The 20,707-nt window shown below is 46.4% G+C and overlaps 1 long non-coding RNA gene across 1 annotated transcript; it reads right to left on the reverse strand.

The window, feature by feature from the left end:
- Nucleotides 1-202: 202 nt before the first annotated feature.
- LOC122155373 lies at nt 203-5,335 on the reverse strand. The gene is made up of 3 exons (XR_006167247.1): nt 5,287-5,335; nt 3,881-4,134; nt 203-1,138 (listed from the first exon to the last, which is right to left on the reverse strand). It is a non-coding gene; the product is annotated as an uncharacterized LOC122155373 (long non-coding RNA).
- Nucleotides 5,336-20,707: the final 15,372 nt, after the last annotated feature.

Genomic DNA, 20,707 nt, shown 5'->3' on the forward strand with positions numbered 1-20,707 from the left:
GGATGTAAGTGTCAAAATTAAAATCATACCACATTGCATATAAGTACCAGGCAGGAGTCTCTCCATCAGTGCCCTTATTTGTGTTTTTATGGACATGATTCCACAACAAGAAATCATGACGTTAATTGCCACGGAGCTAAAACAGCAATGCGATCACTATCTGAGCGGGAAGCATGACAAGACTCAATATGAGTGATCCAGCTTCAGTTTATTAACAATTACATAGAGTTTTTATTGTTGGCTTTAGCTATCATGTTGCCTTGCTATTGGTGGACAACAGTCGTTTCTTGGCAGAGAAGAATCTAACTATGTGCTATCTGTTTTTGTCAACTCCATTAAACCAAGTTCCTCCTCGGGCTACTCCCTCCTGCTCACAATAACATTGTGACCTTCTGTTAGCCTCCAGAATTTTTCCATGGGTATACAATCTGTACTGCCATACAGGCTGTGCTTGTACATCTCCTCATGGCCTCCTTGTTCCCGGAGCTATTCCCCAACAATTCCCCCTTTTTTCTTTTTGTCCGAGCATAGCCCCTTGCACAATCCTTTCGATTTCCCACATGATGTAGCCATAAGCAATGTGCACTGCGATAAGTATCAAAATAATAATCAACATGTGGCACCTGGGCCAAGGTGGGTGGTAGTTACAGGGGGTGGTGTACTGCCCATATCTCCCCCCTCTCTATGCCAAGCTATCGTGTCCCCTACTTTCTACTGTTATTTCTCTTAGTCATTAAAACAAGAATAGTGCATTGAGGTGCAGATATGCTGGATCCGTTGAAAAAGGTTAGTCCTTGTCTACGGCTGTTGTTGTGTAGAATTGTAACACTAATTATATTAATAACATAATCATTATAACTCAATCAAGGCCTCGATTGACAATACTTGAAATGTTAGAAAGACAAACATAGCATAATGACAAGAAATACTGTTAACCTACTAAAAAGAGCAAACACGTGGTGGTGGTGAATACGATAGGCAGTGCCAGCAAGGGCGTCCCCTGCTTCAAGGTGCACTTTCCTCTCTTACTTATCACAGATTCTTTCTCGCTTTATTCTTCTCAGGGTCCAAAAGGTATTTTCCATTTGTACGCTGCATCCACATGGCCAGTGCATGATACAGGGCCCAAGTGGAACACCTGTTTGCAAAACATAATAAACTATCAAGGTTAGTTTTCTTAGCATGCGTCTTTGCCTAGGACTCCTTTCCAGGTTTTGTCTTCGCAAATCAAGAAAAAACTAATTGACAGCATCATAACCAAGCGTTACTAATACATTAAAAGAGCTATTCCCATAGATTACAGAACTGGTAACATTAAATCCTGTTTAATTCACACTCAACCTACTACTAAAATAAAAGAAGAATACAACAAACCAGATAACGCCTAATAACTCTAATTCTTGAGACTATATTGATAACACGAGAAAATCACCCACTATATCATACCACTACTACTGCTACTTATTTGCAATATAACAAGTTACAAAGCAATACCAATAAAAAAGAAGCACACAATCCCGGTCGTTATAAAGGCTGGATGCTATTTTCTGTCTTGAGATGAGGCCGAACGTATCGTGCTTGAATCCACGTAGGGCCAGTCCATAATCTTTCTTGTGGTGTATCTCCCGTATTCCTCCTTTTTGTTTATTAAGAATAGATTTCAATGATAGATGAGTATGCTCAATGATAGCATGTCCAGTGGGAGAATGAGGAATGCCTGTAACATGTCTAACCCCTCATTCTTGGAAGAAAGTGTAGCCTTAGAAGTATATGTAGGTCCGTTATTGTTTTCAACCAAGTGACACAAAGGCTGCAGAGATGCAACAGCAGGCAATGTGTATAGGGCGGAGGATGGGGGTGGTGCAGTGAACGACGGGGTGGAGTGGAGGGTGAGAGCACGGTGAGCATCGTGGATGGAGCTGAAGGCAGGAGCGGGATGAGCGTCATGGGCAGAGTCGAGGGCAGCAGTGCGGGGGGGGGGTTTGCAATTTCTCTTCTTCAGGTCTTCAGGTCTTTCTTTAGGTCAGGAGTGGGGTCAGAGCTGCAGAACGAATCCAGACCAGGGCTGCTTTCTGCAGTGAGGGGCAGCAGCGGGGGTGGGAGGGAGGGCGATGGGGAATAGCCCGAAGAAATTCTTCTTTGTTGAATTTGTTTAAGTCCTTCCATTATTTAGTGCCACACAGGCAAAGGCTTAGCAGCCATTCTGTCTTTAGTACTAGCCATCTGTGCTTGTATAATAATCGTCTCTGCCTGAGTCCTCACCTGTTGCTCCCACACTGTACATTGTACCAGTGTTAAGACTGTCCTGGCCGTCTGCTGCCAAGTCAAACTTAAGCAGTCCTGATGTCGCGATGGTATCTAACAGCAGCTGCACCCCTGATCCCGATATCCCTTCTGACTGAATAGCTGATCTCAATTGCAACAGAATTTTGTAATCTACAGGATTTCATTGACAGGCCCCATCTGGACCCACCAGAACCAGAAAAGCTGCTGAGGGCGCGGGTGCATCAGGCTCAGTGGTCTGCAGCCAACAGCCCATTAATACACAGCTCTTAGCCTCGATAAGGCGCTCCCTTGCAGTTTCTTGCAGGACATCATTTAAGGCAGCTCCCCTGGTGGTCGACGCCGCCCTCTTTGCTGCTCATTCAGCTGGTCGGGCAACTATACTAATTTCTTTAACCATCTCCTGCATCTTATGCAACAGCTGTTGCGCAGCTGCAGCCTCCTCCAAACCCAGTTCTTGCTCTGCCTGTCCGGCCCCTTCTCCTCCATTCACCGATCCCGGTTGCTCTTGTCCCTCCTCTTTCTGCTCCTGTCGCAGGCCGGCTGCCTCCACTCCCCCGGCACTCCCTCCACCATACAGAGGAGGGGCCGTGGGTGCCATTACTGAACTAGCGGTGGGCACAGGCACTGTTCCAGGAACATATGAGAACGCAGGTGTGGCCCCAGTAGCCCTCCAATTAGATGCCGCAGGAGGCCACACAGGCACCGCCCAAGGCACATCATCCTCCGCCCCAGACGTGCCCCCCCCCCCCCGCCCCGTCTCCCCCTCCTCCCCTCCGGCCCCGCCGCTCCTTCCGGATGTATCCATTCCCGACTCCTCCTCCTATTGCTCAGACTCTAACTCTGCCTTGCTGCTCTGTTCAACTTCCGCAACATCCTTCTGACCCCCCTTTGCAGGCTCCACATCCCCCTTCACAGGTTCCACACTGTCTTTCGCAGACCCCCCCTCCAATTCCTCGCCTTTCTCCCCAAGCTGACCTAACACCAACTCCCGAGCCATACACCAATACTGCTCCTCTGTTCCTACTGCTTTAAGAGTTCTTTCTAAGCTTCCCAAGGTAGATCTCTTCAGTCCTGACTTAACCTCCTTCCACAACTCCTCTGCCACCTTATCTAAATTCCTATGGGATAAGCACTCCGTAGGAGTACTCCCGTAACCATGGCGCTGAACCCAATTAATCAATGCCGTTTGGGCTTTTGACAACAGTGAAACCTCTGCCTGCTTTCCCAGCAGCTTCAGCATACCCACAGAAGCATAACGTGAATGCACAAAAGCCATAACGTGAGCTGCTGTCCCCTCATCCATGTGCACACATCTCATCATGTCTGGTATAGGGACATAATCCCCCCCTGGCTTGAGCCGACCAGCATCTTCAGATGATCCTGCTAGCTGGTGCGAAGCCAAAACAGCTACCTGCCGTTCTAATTTATGCTTCTTATCACCAAAGTTGCACCACTCTTCTTCCTCAAAGAATATCCCTGAATGTATGAACAAGCCCTCTTCCTTACCAAAGGGTAGTAATCCCGGCACTTGCTTAACAGTACCCATATCCACCCCTTGCTTCTCTAAGAAGCGCTGTAATAAATTCAGGGCTACCTCTCTTTCCATGGTGCACTGCAACCTGCATCCCACCGCTCTCACAGCACCCACTTGAGATTATTGGAGCTCCACTCTTTGCCCTCTGGATCTGCGCAGACCCCTCTTGGTCGGTCTGGGCAACCATATCCCCCAGCTCACCACTGCAACACTGGTGCTTCTGTCCGTACGCTCAGTGCCGTACGCTCAGTTGATCACCGGTCTCTGTTCAGGCACCACTTGCCACGGAGCTAAACCAGCAATGCGATCACTATCTGAGCGGGAAGCATGACAAGACTCAATATGAGTGATCCAGCTTCAGTCTATTGACAATTACACAGAGTTTTTATTGCTGGCTTTAGCTATTGTGTTGCCGTGCTATTGGTGGACAACAGTCGTTTCTTCACCAAGGGAAGATCATGTTTGACCAAACATACATACATCATGTATGGATTACTTAAGCCAAGTGCAAAACCTTGTACATTGCTTTGTTGAATTCCATTTAGTACATGTACATAATGATATGTACATGTACATCATGTACATGTCCATTATGTACATGTACATAATGATACATACATTAATTACACTTAATTAATCTAACTATGTGCTATCTGTTTTTGTCAACTCCATTAAACCAAGTTCCTCCTCGGGCTACTCCCTCCTGCTCACAATAACACTGACCTTCTGTTAGCCTCCAGTATTTTTCCATGGGTATATAATCTGTACTGCCATACAGGCTGTGCTCGCACATCTCCTCATGGCCTCTTTGTTCCCAGAGCCATCCCCCAACAGTTAATAATAGGCCAATACATTGCAAAGAACATAATGGCTTTTAATCCCTTAGACAGTGCCCCCATGATAAAAAGCAGGTAGCTACCAGCTTCATCGCTGGTAGCTGCTAAATAAGAGTTAATGAATGGAGGCAGATGCGAGGAAAAAAAAAAAAAAAAAAAAAAAAAAAAAAAAAGAAAACCAGAAAAAAAAATAACCGTACATTGCCTGGAGTTTGGCAGACTGCTGGGACTACAATGAAGGTCAAAGTAGCAACACTTTTGCAGTCTCTGGCTTAAGAAATTTTTTTTTTTTTTTTTTCCCCTAATGTTAAAAGCTTCAGAGTGCCTGTATTCTCCACTGTAACTGTCACAGAGTTAATTAGATCAATCTATGCTCATGACAGGGGGGCAATAGGCTTGTGGGCCCCCTGGCCCCCAAAAATGGGAAGAAGGGAAAAGGGGTAGGGAGAGGGGAGCTGGGCTTGAGGAAAAAAAACAGAACAGTAGCAATGATCTAAGGAGAAAAACTTATTTTACTAACTATATATCGGAATGTAAGCTAACACAATATAATACAATCTAATTGAAATTGAGACTAATAAATCAAATAAAATAGGATACAAAGAGAGTTTTCTGAAACTGAAAGCCTACTTTGAGCTGAAGGCACACAGCTTGGGACCCACACCCTCTGCCAGGCAGCAGCAAAAGAGCGAGCAAGATCTCGTGACTTCCTTCATCTCATGACTTATCATGTTCACCTCACATGCGAAAGATCCTCTGGGATATGTAGTTCTTCTCTTCTGAGAGCCAGGCATCCAAAATTTGTCAATCCGTGGAACTGGAGTATTCATTCTTTATCTGTACACTACATGATGTTATGATGTGGGATACCAAAAACCAAAAATCACAAAAACATGACAGAGGGAGACATCAAGACCGTAGCTGGAGTGGGTCAGGCCACTCCATGGCAAGTCTCTGCTCACCCAGCCATGATGACACACACACTTTACTGTGTACTACTTACTATGGTACAATACACAGATGATGTTCTATGTGGAGCAGTCAGCATCGATCAACCTAAAGATCTAAAACTAATAATTCATTAGTTTGCTTATTTTTCTGTGACTAGCTGGATATAGATTATTCCAAAGAAAAACGTGTGAAAGAATTAATGGAAAAAAACACACGAAAGAAAAGAAGATATACGTTGGATAGCAAGAGAAGTAGTCAGATTTCAACTAACAGAAATAAGTCCAAGATTTGGTATTCAGGAAGACTCACGTCAGATAGAAGGCCTCACTTTGTAGCAGAAATAACCAAGGAGTATCTAAGTTCCTGCCTGCACATGAAATGGGACTTATGTGCCCCATGGAGGCCTCAGTCAAGTGATCAGGTAGAGAAAGAATCAAATATTAAAAAGATAGATTGGAAAGTTTTGTCAAGAAACACATTTGAAACAGGTAGAAGTTCTCCCTTTGGAATTATTGAGAATTCAAATAATCTGCAGAGTCTGGGAAGGAACTAGTCCTTGTGAAATCCTGTACAGGTAAACATACACTATAAATTTGACTGGAAAAAGGCAATCAGACACAGATAGCTGGTAACCAAATACTTTCTGAATGCCTCTTTCATTTGACAAGAGTACTTTTTTTCCTCCATAGGTACGTGCAATTAATTAATCCAGTGCACCTGGATGTACCCATACATTCATTTTTCAAACCAGGGGAATGGGTGTATCTCTGAACTGGGCAAGACACACCTTTGGCCAAGAAGTGGAAAGGACCTTATCTGGTATTCCTAAGAACAAATGCTGCAGTAAAAGTAAAGGAGATTGACTCAGGGATTCATTATGCTAGAGTAAAAGCAGCTCTACAAGGGAAGTGGAAAGCTGAGAAGGGGGAACATTTTAAACTGAGAAAAGGGAGATTTAGGCAAGATATTAGAAGGAAGTTTTTCACTCAGAAGGTGGAGATGCACTGGAACAGGTTGCCCAAGGAGGTTGTGGATGCCCCATCCCTGAAGGCATTCAAGGCCAGGCTGGATGTGGCTCTGGGCAGCCTGGTCTGGTGGTTGGCAACCCTACACATAGCAGGGGAGTTGAAACTAGATGATCAATGTGGTCCTTTTCAACCCAGGCCATGCTATGATTCTATTTTGATTGGAATGTACTCAGGGAATATGACTCTGTTTCGTAACTCTGATTTTACTCATTCTATATTTTACTTATTTTTTTGTAACTATGCATATTTCCTTAAAATAAATAAACAAATAAATAAATAAATAAAGGAACTAAGGGTGCCCGGGGTGGGGGGAGGGGTTGATACTTTTCTGTTGCCTTTAGAAGATTAAGGAAACCAGGGAATGCATATAGAAACCAGGAAACCCATGGAATCAGAACATGTTTCATGAAATAGTCCAAAAGACAGTTCAGACTGCTAATAGGACCCATTTTTGGACTTGTACTCATCTTCCAGGACATGCTGAGAAGGGAATTTAGCACCAAAATGAGGAGTTTGTACAGTAACTAACACTAGTTGTTGCTTATATGTAGATAAAAGTGGTACAATTTCTTCAGATTTTGAGAAAATTTAGAAGCAGACAAAAATATTGCATGAGGTTCAAAAGAAAATGCTTGCTACAGGTTTGTAGAACCATTCAGATGGTTCACTTCCAGGTTTAAGTTTATAAATTATGAAAACCATAGCAACTGCATTTCAAGTAATGTTAGCTTTTGCCTGTTTGTGTGCAATATTGCAGAACATATCAATGTGTTGCTTGATGTTACTTCTTGAAACCTCAGAGAAAATGAGACTGATCTAACCTGTATTGTTAGATAAGTTTCAAAGGGTGAGGGGGGGATCAATCAAGTAAGAACCAATATTTGCATAACTCCATATATGTGCATCCTCAGATATAACATACTTTTAACATAGGTCACACTATAACATACTTTTATCTAGGTCAGGATGACCATCCTCAAAATTGCTAATGTGATGAAGTAGAGGAACTCTTAATCAAAATCAAATGACTAAACTTGTCCTTGAAGACAGGAGCACCTTGGAAAACACATGCAGTTAATTAGCATGACTAGTTAGTCTGCAGGCACAGAGATTAGCCTTATCTTAAACTGATCATTTTTGGGCTAGGTAGCCGTCAAGTGATAAAAATATGTATAAAAGAAGCATCACAAAAATGTTCCTGCTTCCTGCAACTTAGCAATAAATCAGTGTTTCATCTGTGTGTGAGATGGGCTGACTGCATACTGGGAACAAATCAACTTTTTGGATGGAGTATGAACTCTGCCTGTAAGCTCTTAGCTTTTCATTGTATTTTCTCCCCCAGTTCTGTTTGGGAGGGGGAAGTGAGTGAGCAGAATGGTGGTGCAGATCTCTCTGTTGCCGTTAAACCACCATGCTCAGGTACCTTCTGTCCCCCAGCATGCAAATGCAAGGAGGCCTGTAGCATGCAAAGAACAAAATTGGAGCCCAGCACCTGAGCTGGTGCAGATGCAGAAAATGCTCAGGGCCTAAGATTGTGCGCAAAAGGCATCTTCAGTTGCAGGGAGATCTTGAGCAAGAGCTTTGGGAGGATGCTGCACAACAAAGCAGGCCTGGATAGTTCAGGGGGTAGCACAAACCCCAAAACAAGTGAACAATCAACTGCTATACAAGGAAAATATAAGTTTAAAACTGCCACTAGAGGTAGATCTTGCCTGCTGGATCCCCTAAGGGAAGTTGGGGACTGGTGGGAAGCGGGGAAGGAAATGGAAATTACCTACTCTGAGGCTTTGGATTAAGAGACTCAAAAGCAGATAGAGGGATTCGAAAGCATGCAGGAATCTATACATGCAGAAGTACGGAGCAAAGTCACCTCATGTTTTCTATGAGGGGGGGAAAAGTACAGCCTCAGTGATGCTGTATTAGGGAGAGCCAACAGGGCAGCACAGCTCACCAACCTCCTCCGCTCACTTCCTTGTCTTCTGAGCTCCAAGCCCTTCCCAGGTCTCTCAGTGTGCAGCCCAGCCTGCAACATGCCAGAGAACAGCTCTCTCCCTCAGTCCGACTCAGCAAACCCGTTGTGCTGGGCAGGAAGTGAAGCCAGGAGCAGGATCTCACCAGCATAAAAGCAATTGTGGTTCAGAACTGCCTTTTGCTGCTTTCTTCTTCTCTTTCAGCCCTGCAGGTAGGGGGCAGGAGAATACCTTGGTGGCATTCCCACAAAGCATCAGAGAATGGGTAAAAGCACATAGAGCACAAAGAGGAAAGAAAGAAATGGGAGGGGGAGAGGGGGAAAAGAAACCAGCCTGAAGAAAAACTAGTTACAGTCAGTGCAACATGATGAAAATAAGTCCACCCTCTTACGTAAAGCAAATATACGAAGAGGGAATGCCACAGGGCATGGGGACATCAAGTGCTGCTACAGGGACCGAGGCTTGTGTCCTGCATGCAGGCCATTTGACCTGTTTCCTCATAAAACCAGGAAGTTTTCCATGGTTGGGAAAACTTATGCTCAAATAAGCTTGCTTAATTATCTTTATCCAAAAAGGAGACACAGAACTTTTTAGTTTTCTTTATTTGAATAAAGGGAGACTCCACTGGAGCATACCCGTGTGGGGTCTCTCAAAGTATCAGGGGACACAGACCTTCTTTTATCCCTACTCCCTAATGTTAGTGGGCCCTTCCCCCTTTCCCTATTGCTAAGGTACTCGGGGTTCACATTCTTCTCAATTCACCTATCACACACTCATCCCCCCCCCATCCCCAAGTAAGTACTGTGGAATGCTATAACGGGGTGGAAAGAACTGCAATAATAGTAGGCTGGAAAAGTCTTTGGCTATAGCAAATGAGAACAAGCCCAAATGCAGCAAAGGCAGACATGAAGGAAAAGACCTGTTTACCTTTGGAAGGCCTCAGGTAGGCAGGGGCCTCCAGAGAGATACCCTCACCTACACTGCCAAACGTACAGCGAGGTTTGGGAAAGGGTAGATCCTGGCTTTACCCCTTCCAGTCACTCAGGTACACTGCACACACCTGAGCTCCCCTGGGTTGGCCCTGCCTCCCCACCACCTTCTCTTTTTCAATGCTAAGGCCATGACTTACCATTTCCGCTTCACCCTGTAATTTCCTTTTTAAAACATTCTTTGCAATCTGGATCCAGAGTTTGTTGTTTTGCCCAACTATCATTGTATCCTGTTTGACAAGATCCATCACTCTTCATTCTGTCAAGCAAACAAGATTTACAGATAGACGCTAAGCTAGCATATATTGCTGTATACCTGCAAGATAAGTTTGTTTAACTAGTTCTTCTCAGATTTTATTTTGCAAGGACATTTCTTCTTTCATCTCAGTAAGCTAGCTCAGGAACAAAGAGCTCCCCTCTGAGTCTTCCAGTTCAGGACTCTCCTCTTTTGCAGAGCCCAGTTATTTTTTGGGTTGTCAGTCAGGAAAGCAACAGGTCAGGGAGGACATTGCTCGCTGTGGGTCTTGATGGCTGTCTCCCTCTCTGGAACAAGAAGATGGGTCAAGTCTGCTTTTCTTTGCCTCTTTTCATGACCTTCCAAATCTGGGCTCTGCACAGGCACTGAAGGGCACCTACCATGGGTGCAGAGTAGTCTGCTCCCAGTTTTGTTGCAGGCAACCATGTTACTTGAGTCATGTCATGGGTTTGCCCTCTTTTCTCTGTCACACTCTAAGATTTCTTTTGCACTCACCCACCCTTACCTTATGAGGCTCACTAGTGCTGCTGTACACAGACACCAAAAAAAAACTCATTAGAGCAGGAAAGCCTGTAGATCTGTTTAACCAGTTGCTGCTTTTACTGACATGGACAAGACCCATCCCTGCATCAGTCACTGAGCACTAATCCAAGCACTCCTCACCAGATCAGAACATGCCCCGCTAGGTGGAAACTGGGGGAGCAAACTCCTCCCCTCCTGTTATAAGGGTGGAGCAAGTCCAAGACTGACGCATGAGACTGAACACGCACCAGTCCATGGGGCTGGATGACATATATTCCAGGGTCCTATGGGAGCAGGTTGAGGCGATTGCTTAGTTGTTCTCCATCATATTTGAAAAGTCATGGCTGTCAGACAAAAACCACAGACACTAAAAAAAAGGAAACATTACTGCCATTTACAAGAAAGGAAAGAAGGAGGACCTGGGCAACTACAGGCCAATGAGCTTCCTCTCTGTGCCTGAGAAGATCTTGGAACTGGTCCTGGAAGATACGTTAAGGCACTTGTGGGACGAGCAGACAATCCAAGACATGGCTTCACCAAGGGAAGATCATGTTTGACCAATATGGTGGCCTTCTATGATAGAGTAATGGTTTCGGTGGACAGTGGGAAAGCAACTGGTGTCATCTACCTGGACTTGTGCAAGACCTTTGACATGGTCCCCCACCACAACCTTTTCTCCAAATTGGAGAGATATGGCTTTGAAGGGTGGACTATTCAGTGGATAAGGAACTGGTTGGCTGGCCACAGTCAGAGGGTGGTGGACAATGGCTCTGTGTCCAGGTGGAAGCTGGTAATGAACAGTGACCCCCAGAGTTCTGTCTTGGGTCAGGTACTCTTTAACATGTCAGTGATATGGATGATGGGATCAAGTGCACCCTCAGCAAGTTTGCTGGTGACACCAAGCTGAGCAGTACATTTGACATAGCAGAAAGAAGAAATGCCATCCAGAGGGGCCTTGATAAACTCAAAAGGCGGGCCTATGTGAACCTAAATGGAATTCAACAAAGCAATGTACAAGGTTTTGCACTTGGCTTAAGTAATCCAAGATATGAATACAGACTGGGAGAAGTCCTTGAGAATAGCACTGCTGAGAAGGACTTAGGGGTCATGGTAAACGAAAGACTAAACATTAGCCAGCAGTGTATGCTCGCAGCCAGAAGGCCAATGCTATCCTAGGTTCTATCAGAACAGGGTGGCCGGCAGGGTGCGGGAGGTGATTGTCTCTCTCTACTCTGCTCTTGTGAGGCTCCCTCAGAAGTATTGTGTCCAGGCCTGGGGCCTCCAGCACAGGGAAGATGTTTAGGTTTTGGAGAGGATTTAGAGGAGGGCCATGAAGATGATCAGAAGGCTGGAGCCTATATGAAGATAGGCTGAAGGAGCTCAGTTTGTTCAGCCTAGAAAAGACAAGGCTGAGTGAAGATCTCATTGTGGCCTTCCAGTATTTAAAAGGAGTTTACAAACATGAGGGAAATCAACTTTTCTAGACAGTGACAGGACAAGGGGGTGAGGTGCTGGAACAGGCTGTCCAGAGAGGTTTTGGTTGCCCCATCCCTGAAGGTGTTCCAAGGTCAGGTTGGATGAGGCCCTGGGCACCTTATCTAGTGCATTATCAAGCAGTTAGCAACCCTGTCTGTGGCAGGAGGTTTGGAACTCGAAGGTCCGTGAGGTCCCTTCCAATCTGTGGTTTCTAATCTATGACTGCCTAGGCTGTCATCTATTCACCTGCAGGCGTAAGCATTGTACTGGGTAGCCTTTGTTATTATGTTGTTTCTCCTAGATGTGCTCAGTGCTGGAAACTCCTCCTTCCAGGCGCTTCCTTCCCTCATTGCCTGCCGTGATTCAGGTCAGTAGCCCAGAAGAGCTCAAGGACAACTCCTCACATATCAAGCCTCCCCAGCACTTCCCTGTTCTGGCGGGAGCCTGGGTGACAGTCCAATAAGAAAAGCAAGCTGAGACTGGGACCAAGAAGTCCCTCACTGCTGTGCAGCTATCCAACAGCTTCCCTTGCACAAAGTGCTGGCCTCAGCCCTATGCACTATGACCCAATGGAAATGGTCAAAACAGCTGCTTTTGGACAGCTTTTATTACTCAGAAAGTGGGGTCTTCCAGGGAACCCCAGCCCTGCTGACACAAGTAACCAGGGCACTAGATGGCTATGGGGAACCCCGACAACTGCGGGTATCTGAGGAAGAGATGCTGTCTATGGGAGAGCTGCTGGGAGACAAAGTGAAGGGTCTATGCTGATTTTGCTGCACAGGTACTCAAACTCTGATTCAAAAGAGCAGGGGAATGGGCTGGATCCACTGTAGAGATTATTGTCTTCTGGGGCAAGTACATCCTCTTTTGTTGCCTCTCCCAACTCTGCTCTGCTTTGTCTCCAGTTTGGTCTCTCTCTCGGTCACTGTCAGGATGAGCTTGTCCTGGAGCTGTCTTTTCTCTCTTTCACACTGTGTGAGAATGAGTTTCAGAAAGCAGTACTCACTGACGGGAATTAAGAAGACACTTAAAAGACCTTGCAACATTAATCCTAGCAGCCAGCAGCTGATTTGGTTGTCCAGGATCCGTCACCACAAATACTTCATTGCCAAATAAAGTATTAAATTATTTTGGGGAAAAGCCAACTCAGACATTTTTGCCACATCCATAACACAGCAATACATATCATCACCAGCCCAGACAGCAGCACAGCTAAAAGCAATGCAATCACTGGGATGCAGTGCATTTGTAGAAACCTGTGGACCACAGCCCTTATGTTTTTCCCAGCATCCACCCCGAAAGAAATGAGATAATGCTGCATGTTATCATTACCTGTGCTACAGTTAATCTCACAGTGTGCTTCATGGACACAAGGGATTTTATTTTTCATCAGTGGTTACCTCTGTCTCCAGTGTCTAAGCAACACAGGACAAGAAGGATTGCTTCCACTTCTTGTTGGGTAGGGAGAGGCTGCACCAGTAATGCCCATGTGTTCCTCTGGGCCAAGGGCTGGGGCTCTGCCTTGGGGTCTGGGCTTTGTCTGTGGGGAGCACCGCAGAGCAGAAAGCATCACACCTGGTGATTCCTGCCTTGGTGATTCTGATTCCCTCTTGTGCTGTCGCTGTCATCTGGGGGCAAAGGCCAGTCTCCAGTTTGCCACAGCCTCCTCTCAGGGAGTTGTAGAGAGTGATAAGATCTCCCCTGAGCCTCCTCTTCTCCAGATCTTCTAGTCCTACTATCCACCTATTGCCAATATTGCCCACTAAACCATGTATCTTAGTACAACATCAATATGTTATTTGAATAGCTCAATGGATGAATTCCTGAGGTTCACCATTGGTCTCTGCCTTCACAATGAGTGACAATGGTTGATGACAACCACTGAGTGTAACTGTACAGCTAATGCATTATCCACTGAATGGTCCATCTGTTGAATCCACATCAGTCCAGATAGATGACATCAGAAGCTCAGGCTTGAGCCTTATCCACTAATGCTACAATGCCACCATAGAAGAACAAATGAGTCATGCATGATTTGCCCTTAGTGAAGTAAGAGCTGTCACCAATCACCTCTGTCTCTGGCTTGCTTTAGTATAGTTTCCGGAAGATCTCCTTTATGATCAACTGACAGGTCTGTAGTTTCCCAGGTCATCCTTTTTGCCTTTTTAAAAATGGGGCTTATGTTTCTCCTTTTCCAGTCACTGGACTAGGAACTTCTCTGATTTGATTGACAGTGGTTTACCAACTTCATCTGCCAGTTCCCATAGATGCATCTCATCAGGTCCTTTGGGCTTGTGTACCTTCAGGGTCCCCTGATGGTATCAAGCTTAGCCATCTCTTGAAGCAAGCAGTTCTTCATCCTCCCAGTCCCTGGCTTTGGATTTTCTAAACCGGGTGGTGTGGTGAGAGCACTAGCTAGATCCCTGCATTCCCAAGCCATATCACTGTTCTCTTCATAGGATGTATATCGCTGCCTCTGCTGCCCGTGTATTTTGCTTTTAGTTTGACTTAGAGGGCTCAACTTAGTCAAACTGGTCTGCTACCTTCTTACATATTGGGACTGGGAGCTCTTGGGTCTCAAGAAAAAATGTCTATACATATTTCCTGCCTCTCATTTGGTCCTTTTATCTCTGAAGCAGAAAAATCTTTATTACTGTTATTTTTCTTCTCCACAGTTAAGTACGTACAAGCATACGCTTTTCTACTCTTTTAAATAAATATATATATTTAGCTTCACAAAGGGCAAATTGTGCCTGATCAATCTGGTGGCCTTCTACGATGAAGTGACAGCAACAGAGGACAGAGGAAGGGCAGTGGATGTCATCTTCCCGGACTTCTGCAAAGCCTTTGACATGGTCCCTCACCACATCCTTCTTTCCATATTGGAGAGGTGTGGATTTGAAGGATGGACTGTTCAGTGGATTGTTGGGTTTGTTATTAGGTGACTAACTGGGGATTCAGGTTGTCACGGTGCAGGCAGCTGGACTGTCTCATGATAAGCACATATGGGAGTTATTCAACATTGTGGTGGGTGCTTGGAACAGTACGTCCATTGGCCTTGAGGAAGAAATTAAGCGAGGAAGAAGGAGCTGAAGGACGAAGATAAGGAACAAGAAGATGGACACCACCTGGAGATGGCCACCATGGAACAATGCAACAATGAAGGGCCAATGGTAGGACTGGTGTTGGGCAGCCTGGACTGATACCCACCAATAAGATTCTGACAAGTGGACTCTGGAGGGTATATAAGATACTGTTGAATTTCAATAAACACCATTTGGCAGCATCCCCCATATTGGTGCCTGTGTTGCAATGGTCCTAGCGAGGAGAGATTGTGGGTAGAGCAAGGAGAGATCGCTAGCCCCTGCAGTGAGGGATCCTGAAATGGTGGCGTGTCTGTGGCAGTGGATTAAGAACTGGTTGGTTGGTCACAGCCAAAGGGTAGTGATCAATGGTTCTGTGTCAGGGTGGAGGCCGGTTCCAAGCGGTGTCCCTCAGGGGCCGGTGTTGGGACCGGTGCACTTCAGCATCTTCATCAATAACACAGATGATGGCATCAAGTGCACCCTCAGCAAGTTTGCAGATGACTCCAAGCTGAAAGGTGCAGTTGATACACTGGAGGGAAGGGAAGCCATCCAGAGGGACCTAGACAGGCTGGAGAAGTAGACCCACATAAACTTAATGTGGTTTAACAAGGCCAAGCTCAAGGTGTTGCACTTGGGCTGGGGCTATCCCAGGTATTTATACAAACTGGGGGAAGAATTTATTGAGAGCAGCCCACGGGGAAGGACCTGGGGATCGTGGTGGAAGAGAAACTGGACATAAGCCAGCAGTGTGCTCTCGCAGCCCAGAAGGCCAACTGTGTTCTGGGCTGCATTAAAAAAGAGGTGGCCAGCAGGGAGAGGGAGGTGATCGTCCCCCTCTACTTGGTTCTTGTGAGGCCCCATCTGCAGTACTGCGTCCAGGCCTGGGGCCCCCAGTACAGGAAGGACGTGGAGCTCTTGGAGCAGGTCAGAGGAGGGCCACTAAGATGATCAAGAGGGCTGGAGCACCTTTCCTATGAGGAAAGGTTGAGGGAACTAGGCTTGTTTAGCTTGGAGAAAAGAAGGCTTTGGGGAGACCTCATTGTTGCCTTCCAGTACTTGAAGAGAGCGTACAAACAGGAGGGGGAACGGCTGTTTACAAGGGTTGTTAGTGATAAGACAAGGGGGAATGGTTTTAAACTGAGGCAGGGGAGATTTAGGTTAGATATTAGGAGGAAGTTTTTTACACAGAGGGTGGCAACGTACTGGAACAGGTTGCCCAAGGAGGTTGTGGATGCCCCATCCCTGGAGGCATTCAAGGCCAGACTGGATGTGGCTCTGGGCAGCCTGGTCTGCTGGTTGGTGACCCTGCACACAACAGGGGAGTTGAAATCAGATGATCGTTAACATCCTTCTCAACCCAGGCCATTCTATGATTCTATGATATTTCTCTTCTGTACAGCTTGCCAACCACTCTGCTCCAAAACATCATGTGTTCCATCCATATTCACAACTCATTGTTGTGTGTTGACATGTGTCATGAAGTGTTGTCATCCATTGTTGCGTGCCATCCATTGTCACGCATCAATCCAGTGTATCATTTGTGTTATCTGTTGTCATGAGACAAAATTGAGTCATCTTGTCTCATGACATATAATTGTCCATCATCACGAGTTGTCGTTACCTGTCATCACGTCATGACACTTTGAAGTCCACCAATCACAAATTACTGTCAAGTGTCGTTATATGTTATGACATATCGTCATTTGTCTTTGTGAGTCATCACTGCATGTCAAGATACATCAAAATGTGTAATTATCCATCACTGTGACTCAACATCACATGTTGCTGTGTGTCATGACGTGTCATCATCTGTTGTCACAAGTCAGTGTTGCATATCATCGTGTACTGTCATCCATCATGTGTCATCCTGTGTCTTAACACCTCACTATATGTTGCTGAGAGTCATTATCACGTGTATTATGTCTTCCACTATCAACACTAGTTGTCAGCACTGTCACTGGCTTAGTAAATGCCATTCAGTATGAAATATTTATACTACATGTTCCATACGTTAAGAATAAATGTAAAGTAAATCTTGGTAAGATGTTTGTAAGGATTTTTTTTATTAGCACAGCAGGGAGCTGACCTTAGTGCTATCGGGTGCCACAGGTGCAGTGTTGCAGGTCAGCTTTGTTACCACGTAGCAATGAGACCCCCGGGCAGCAGCTTGTCTGGCAGCGCAACAGGGTGTTGTGGTTTAACCTGGCAGGTGACTCAGCACCACATGGTCATTTACTCAATCTCCTCCTTCCCTATGGGATGAGGGAGAGAATTTTAAAAATCAAAGCAGAACTCATGGATTGAGATAAATCTATACACTGATTTAGAGAAAAAGGAAAGAATAACTTAACAACTGACTGTTGCCCTTATTTATACACCACCACCTTAGAATCCACTGTCTGCCCTGTGCAGCCCTGCTTCTCTTTTGGGGAATGATATCCCCATTCCCTTACCCCTTTCCCTGCCCTTTAAATTTGTCCTGAATCTGTTAATAAAGGAGACAAAATTCTGTCTACCTTTTTAGTTTATTTTAACCAAAGTTACGGTCATTTACAGTGAGTTTGGGGACAAATCATTTCCCCACCTCTTTCTAGTACAATTAGAAACAACTTTCCAGACAACTTAACAAGTTGATGACCTGCAAAAGCTGGTATTAAATCATTTGCCAGACACCCTTCCCTGGAGGATGCTGTACAGACCTCTGTGTATAAAGTCACTGCTGTCTCAGCAACCAATCAACTTAAGATTTATTTTTCCTATTTTTCTTTCTAATAGAGGTGTAAAAAGCAACCAATCAACTTAAGATTTATTTTTCCTACTTTTCTTTTCTTTCTAATAGAGGCATAAAAAGCATTCTGGGTTTACTTGAAGTTCCTGATGAAGAGACACAGTTAAGATTTTTCAGTGATGACTTCTGCATACTTGTATTTCAGACAGTGTAGCTAAAAACTTAATGTTAATTCCTCCATTTTTTCTTTTTCTGGCCCAATGAATATCATGTACTCAGCATGAACACATTTATCATACGTATTTATACTTTATAGTGTATGTTCCACGTGTTAAGAAAAAATCTACATTTAATCTTCATAAGCCTGAAGCTTTATCCACAAATGACAATAGCAGCAGGCTAGCTAGAACTGCACTGAGCTCACATAGGCAGTAAGTGTCAATAAGAGAGAGGCTTTTCTGTAGGCAAAGATCATGTCTGTTCAAAAGACCACCTCTTTTTTTCTCCCTAGCCCTCTCTCTCTATGAAGCTCTCATCTCCCTTGGCCCTTAGCTGTATTCTGAAATTCAGATTTCTGGGAGGACTTGTGCCTTAATCCAACAGATTTTCTTCTGAAATGTTAATGAGCAAAAATTGCTGGAACTCTTCTCAGGCTTGCCTGGGGGAGTTCTCAACATGGAACTCTTAAGAGGAAAGGAATGATGCTGGGCTTCCTAGTCTTTAAAAAGCAGTGAATGGAGAAACAAGTCATGCGGTAAGAATTCTGTTAGCCTTTGCTGATCTGTGATGTAGCTGTTAGTTTGAAACCCACTTCTCTGATAATTGAGTTCTGCAGTCCAGGAGCTTTGATCAATCTGGTTGAACTAAAAAAAATTGACATTAGAACCGAGAGGACCTCAGCAGTGGGGCTGAAGAAGGCAATGTTAACAGCTTCTACAGTCTGTTTGCATTTCATTGAACTTAGTAAGTGAATGCTCCACTTGGGAGGAAAGGAAGTTGCATGTGGTACTAACTACCCACTGTGGCAGTCTTTTCACAACCAGATGATGAGAGAGTAATTCTGCTCCCCCAAAGCTTGAATGTATGTAGACACACATCTCTCGTGCTTCTGACAGGGTTAAAAGAAAACCAGCATCAACAAGAAGTCACTAACATGAGAACATGCAGCACTGTTTGTAACTAGGGATTATTCTGAGCCACACCTGATCTAAACCTTGACTCGGCTGCACATAGCGCCAGTCCTCCAAGCTCTGCCCCGTTTCGCGCCCAGATGTTGCCCGTGCAGCAGTTCTGGGTTCTCGCTGCTGCCCACTGCACGGTTACACCAGCACCCGGTGGGAAGGGAAAAGCAAAACCCAGTGCCTCCACCATCACATGGGTTCATGGAACCCTGCCGTCTCTTGCGAGTCGTTAGCGCCGTGACGTGCGCTACGAGCAGGTTGCAGCAGTGTGACGCTGCCTAACGAACCTGGCACTGTTGCGCGGGCTGCGCCCTCCGCGCCAGCCCTTGGTCGTGGCACGAGGAGGGGGCACGGCACCTCACAGGCCTCACCCCGCGGCCCCGTCCTCCACCTCAAGTGGAAAAACCGCCCTCTGCCACGCCAGCAGCGCGCTGAGCGGATCCTGCCGAGCCCGGTAACATTACTCGGCATCAACAACACTCAGCGGCAAGAGGGCCCTGCCTAATGGCCGCAGCTAGGCCGCCGCGCCCCTCCCCCGCCCCCTGACGCATCCCCCTCCGGAGCGCGGGACCGGACGTGCCGTCACCGGAAGTAGACGATGGCTGACCGGAAGTGACGTATCCAGAAGCAGCCGCGCGTGGGGGTGCCCTTCGGTTTGCGTCCGGCGGGGGTGCTGGTGGGTTGATGCTGGAGTGGGAACGGCACGCCGTGCGCTCAGATGGCGGAGGACGGTGGAGGGGCTGAGAAGGAGAGGGGGTGGGGGCTGCGCCAGGGACTTCCCCGCTCCCCGGCACAGCTCCGCTTCCGCTCGCAGCCGCCGGCAAGACCGAGATACCCGCTCGCCGTACCGCGGCCCCGGCCAGCCTCAGGCCGTGTCCCGCCGCTCCTTTCCTGAGAGGACAAACGGAGCGAACGGCCGCACTGCGGCGCCTGCAGCAGCCTTTGTCCGCTCCCACGAGGAGGGCTGAGGGCCTCCTGAGCGCCCGGAGCGGCTCCCGAGTCTTGTGAGAGCCAGCCAGGAGGTGCCCCGCCCGCTGCTCTCTGCCCCGGGCTCAGGCTGCGAGGGGGTTCCCGTAGGAGCGCTGTGACGGGCGGATGGCCGCGCTGCAGAGGGACGAGGTGGCTCTGCAGGAGTGCTGTTGTGTGTGCCCTCCGCCTGTTGGGGCGCGGCCGTCTGTGTCCTTCCCTCGTATCTGAGTGCAGAGAGCGCTGTGTAGAAACACGGAAGAGAAAAGAAATGCGTCTTTAATTAAGACTTTGCGTTATTTTCCACTGTTACGCATTCAGAGCACTTTTGCCTTTTCTGGCCATGAGATGCTCTTTGAAGCAGTGCTGTATGGGGCAGAGCCATGCCAGCTGCAGTCTGTGTTAGCTGCGGTGCTCTAAAGCTCTTTGCTTCCACCCTTCCTGGCACGTTCATGCCAAGCTTTTCTCTCCTTAAAAAAAAGGAAAAAGTGCTTGGGCTATTTTATTTTAACCAAAGTTACTGTCGTTTGCAGTGAGGTTGGGGAAAACAATTTTTCCCCCTTTCTCCACCGCTTTCTGGTATGATGAGTGAACAAGTTGGTGACCTGCAAAGCGAGACACAGTTATTTAATCTCTTGCCAGACATCCCTCCCTGGAAGATGTACAGATCTCTGCGTTTAAAGTCTCAGCAGACAGTCAACTTAGGGTTTATTTTTATTTCTAATGGAGGTGTGAGAAAGTTCTGGGTTCAACTGAAGTTGCTGATCAAGAAACACAATTGTGATTTTTCAGTGATGGCTTTTGCATTGGGAGCCCAGAGTCACTGGAGAGGGAACAAAGGGAAAACTGAGGGCGATATTGGGGTCCCAGAGCCTCTTGGACAGGGACCAAGGGGACC

The sequence above is a fragment of the Centrocercus urophasianus genome, unplaced genomic scaffold (genome assembly GCF_019232065.1).
Source record: "Centrocercus urophasianus isolate 14NV4802_14NV808 unplaced genomic scaffold, USGS_Curo_1.0 seq_1110, whole genome shotgun sequence".
Classification (NCBI taxonomy): domain Eukaryota; kingdom Metazoa; phylum Chordata; class Aves; order Galliformes; family Phasianidae; genus Centrocercus; species Centrocercus urophasianus.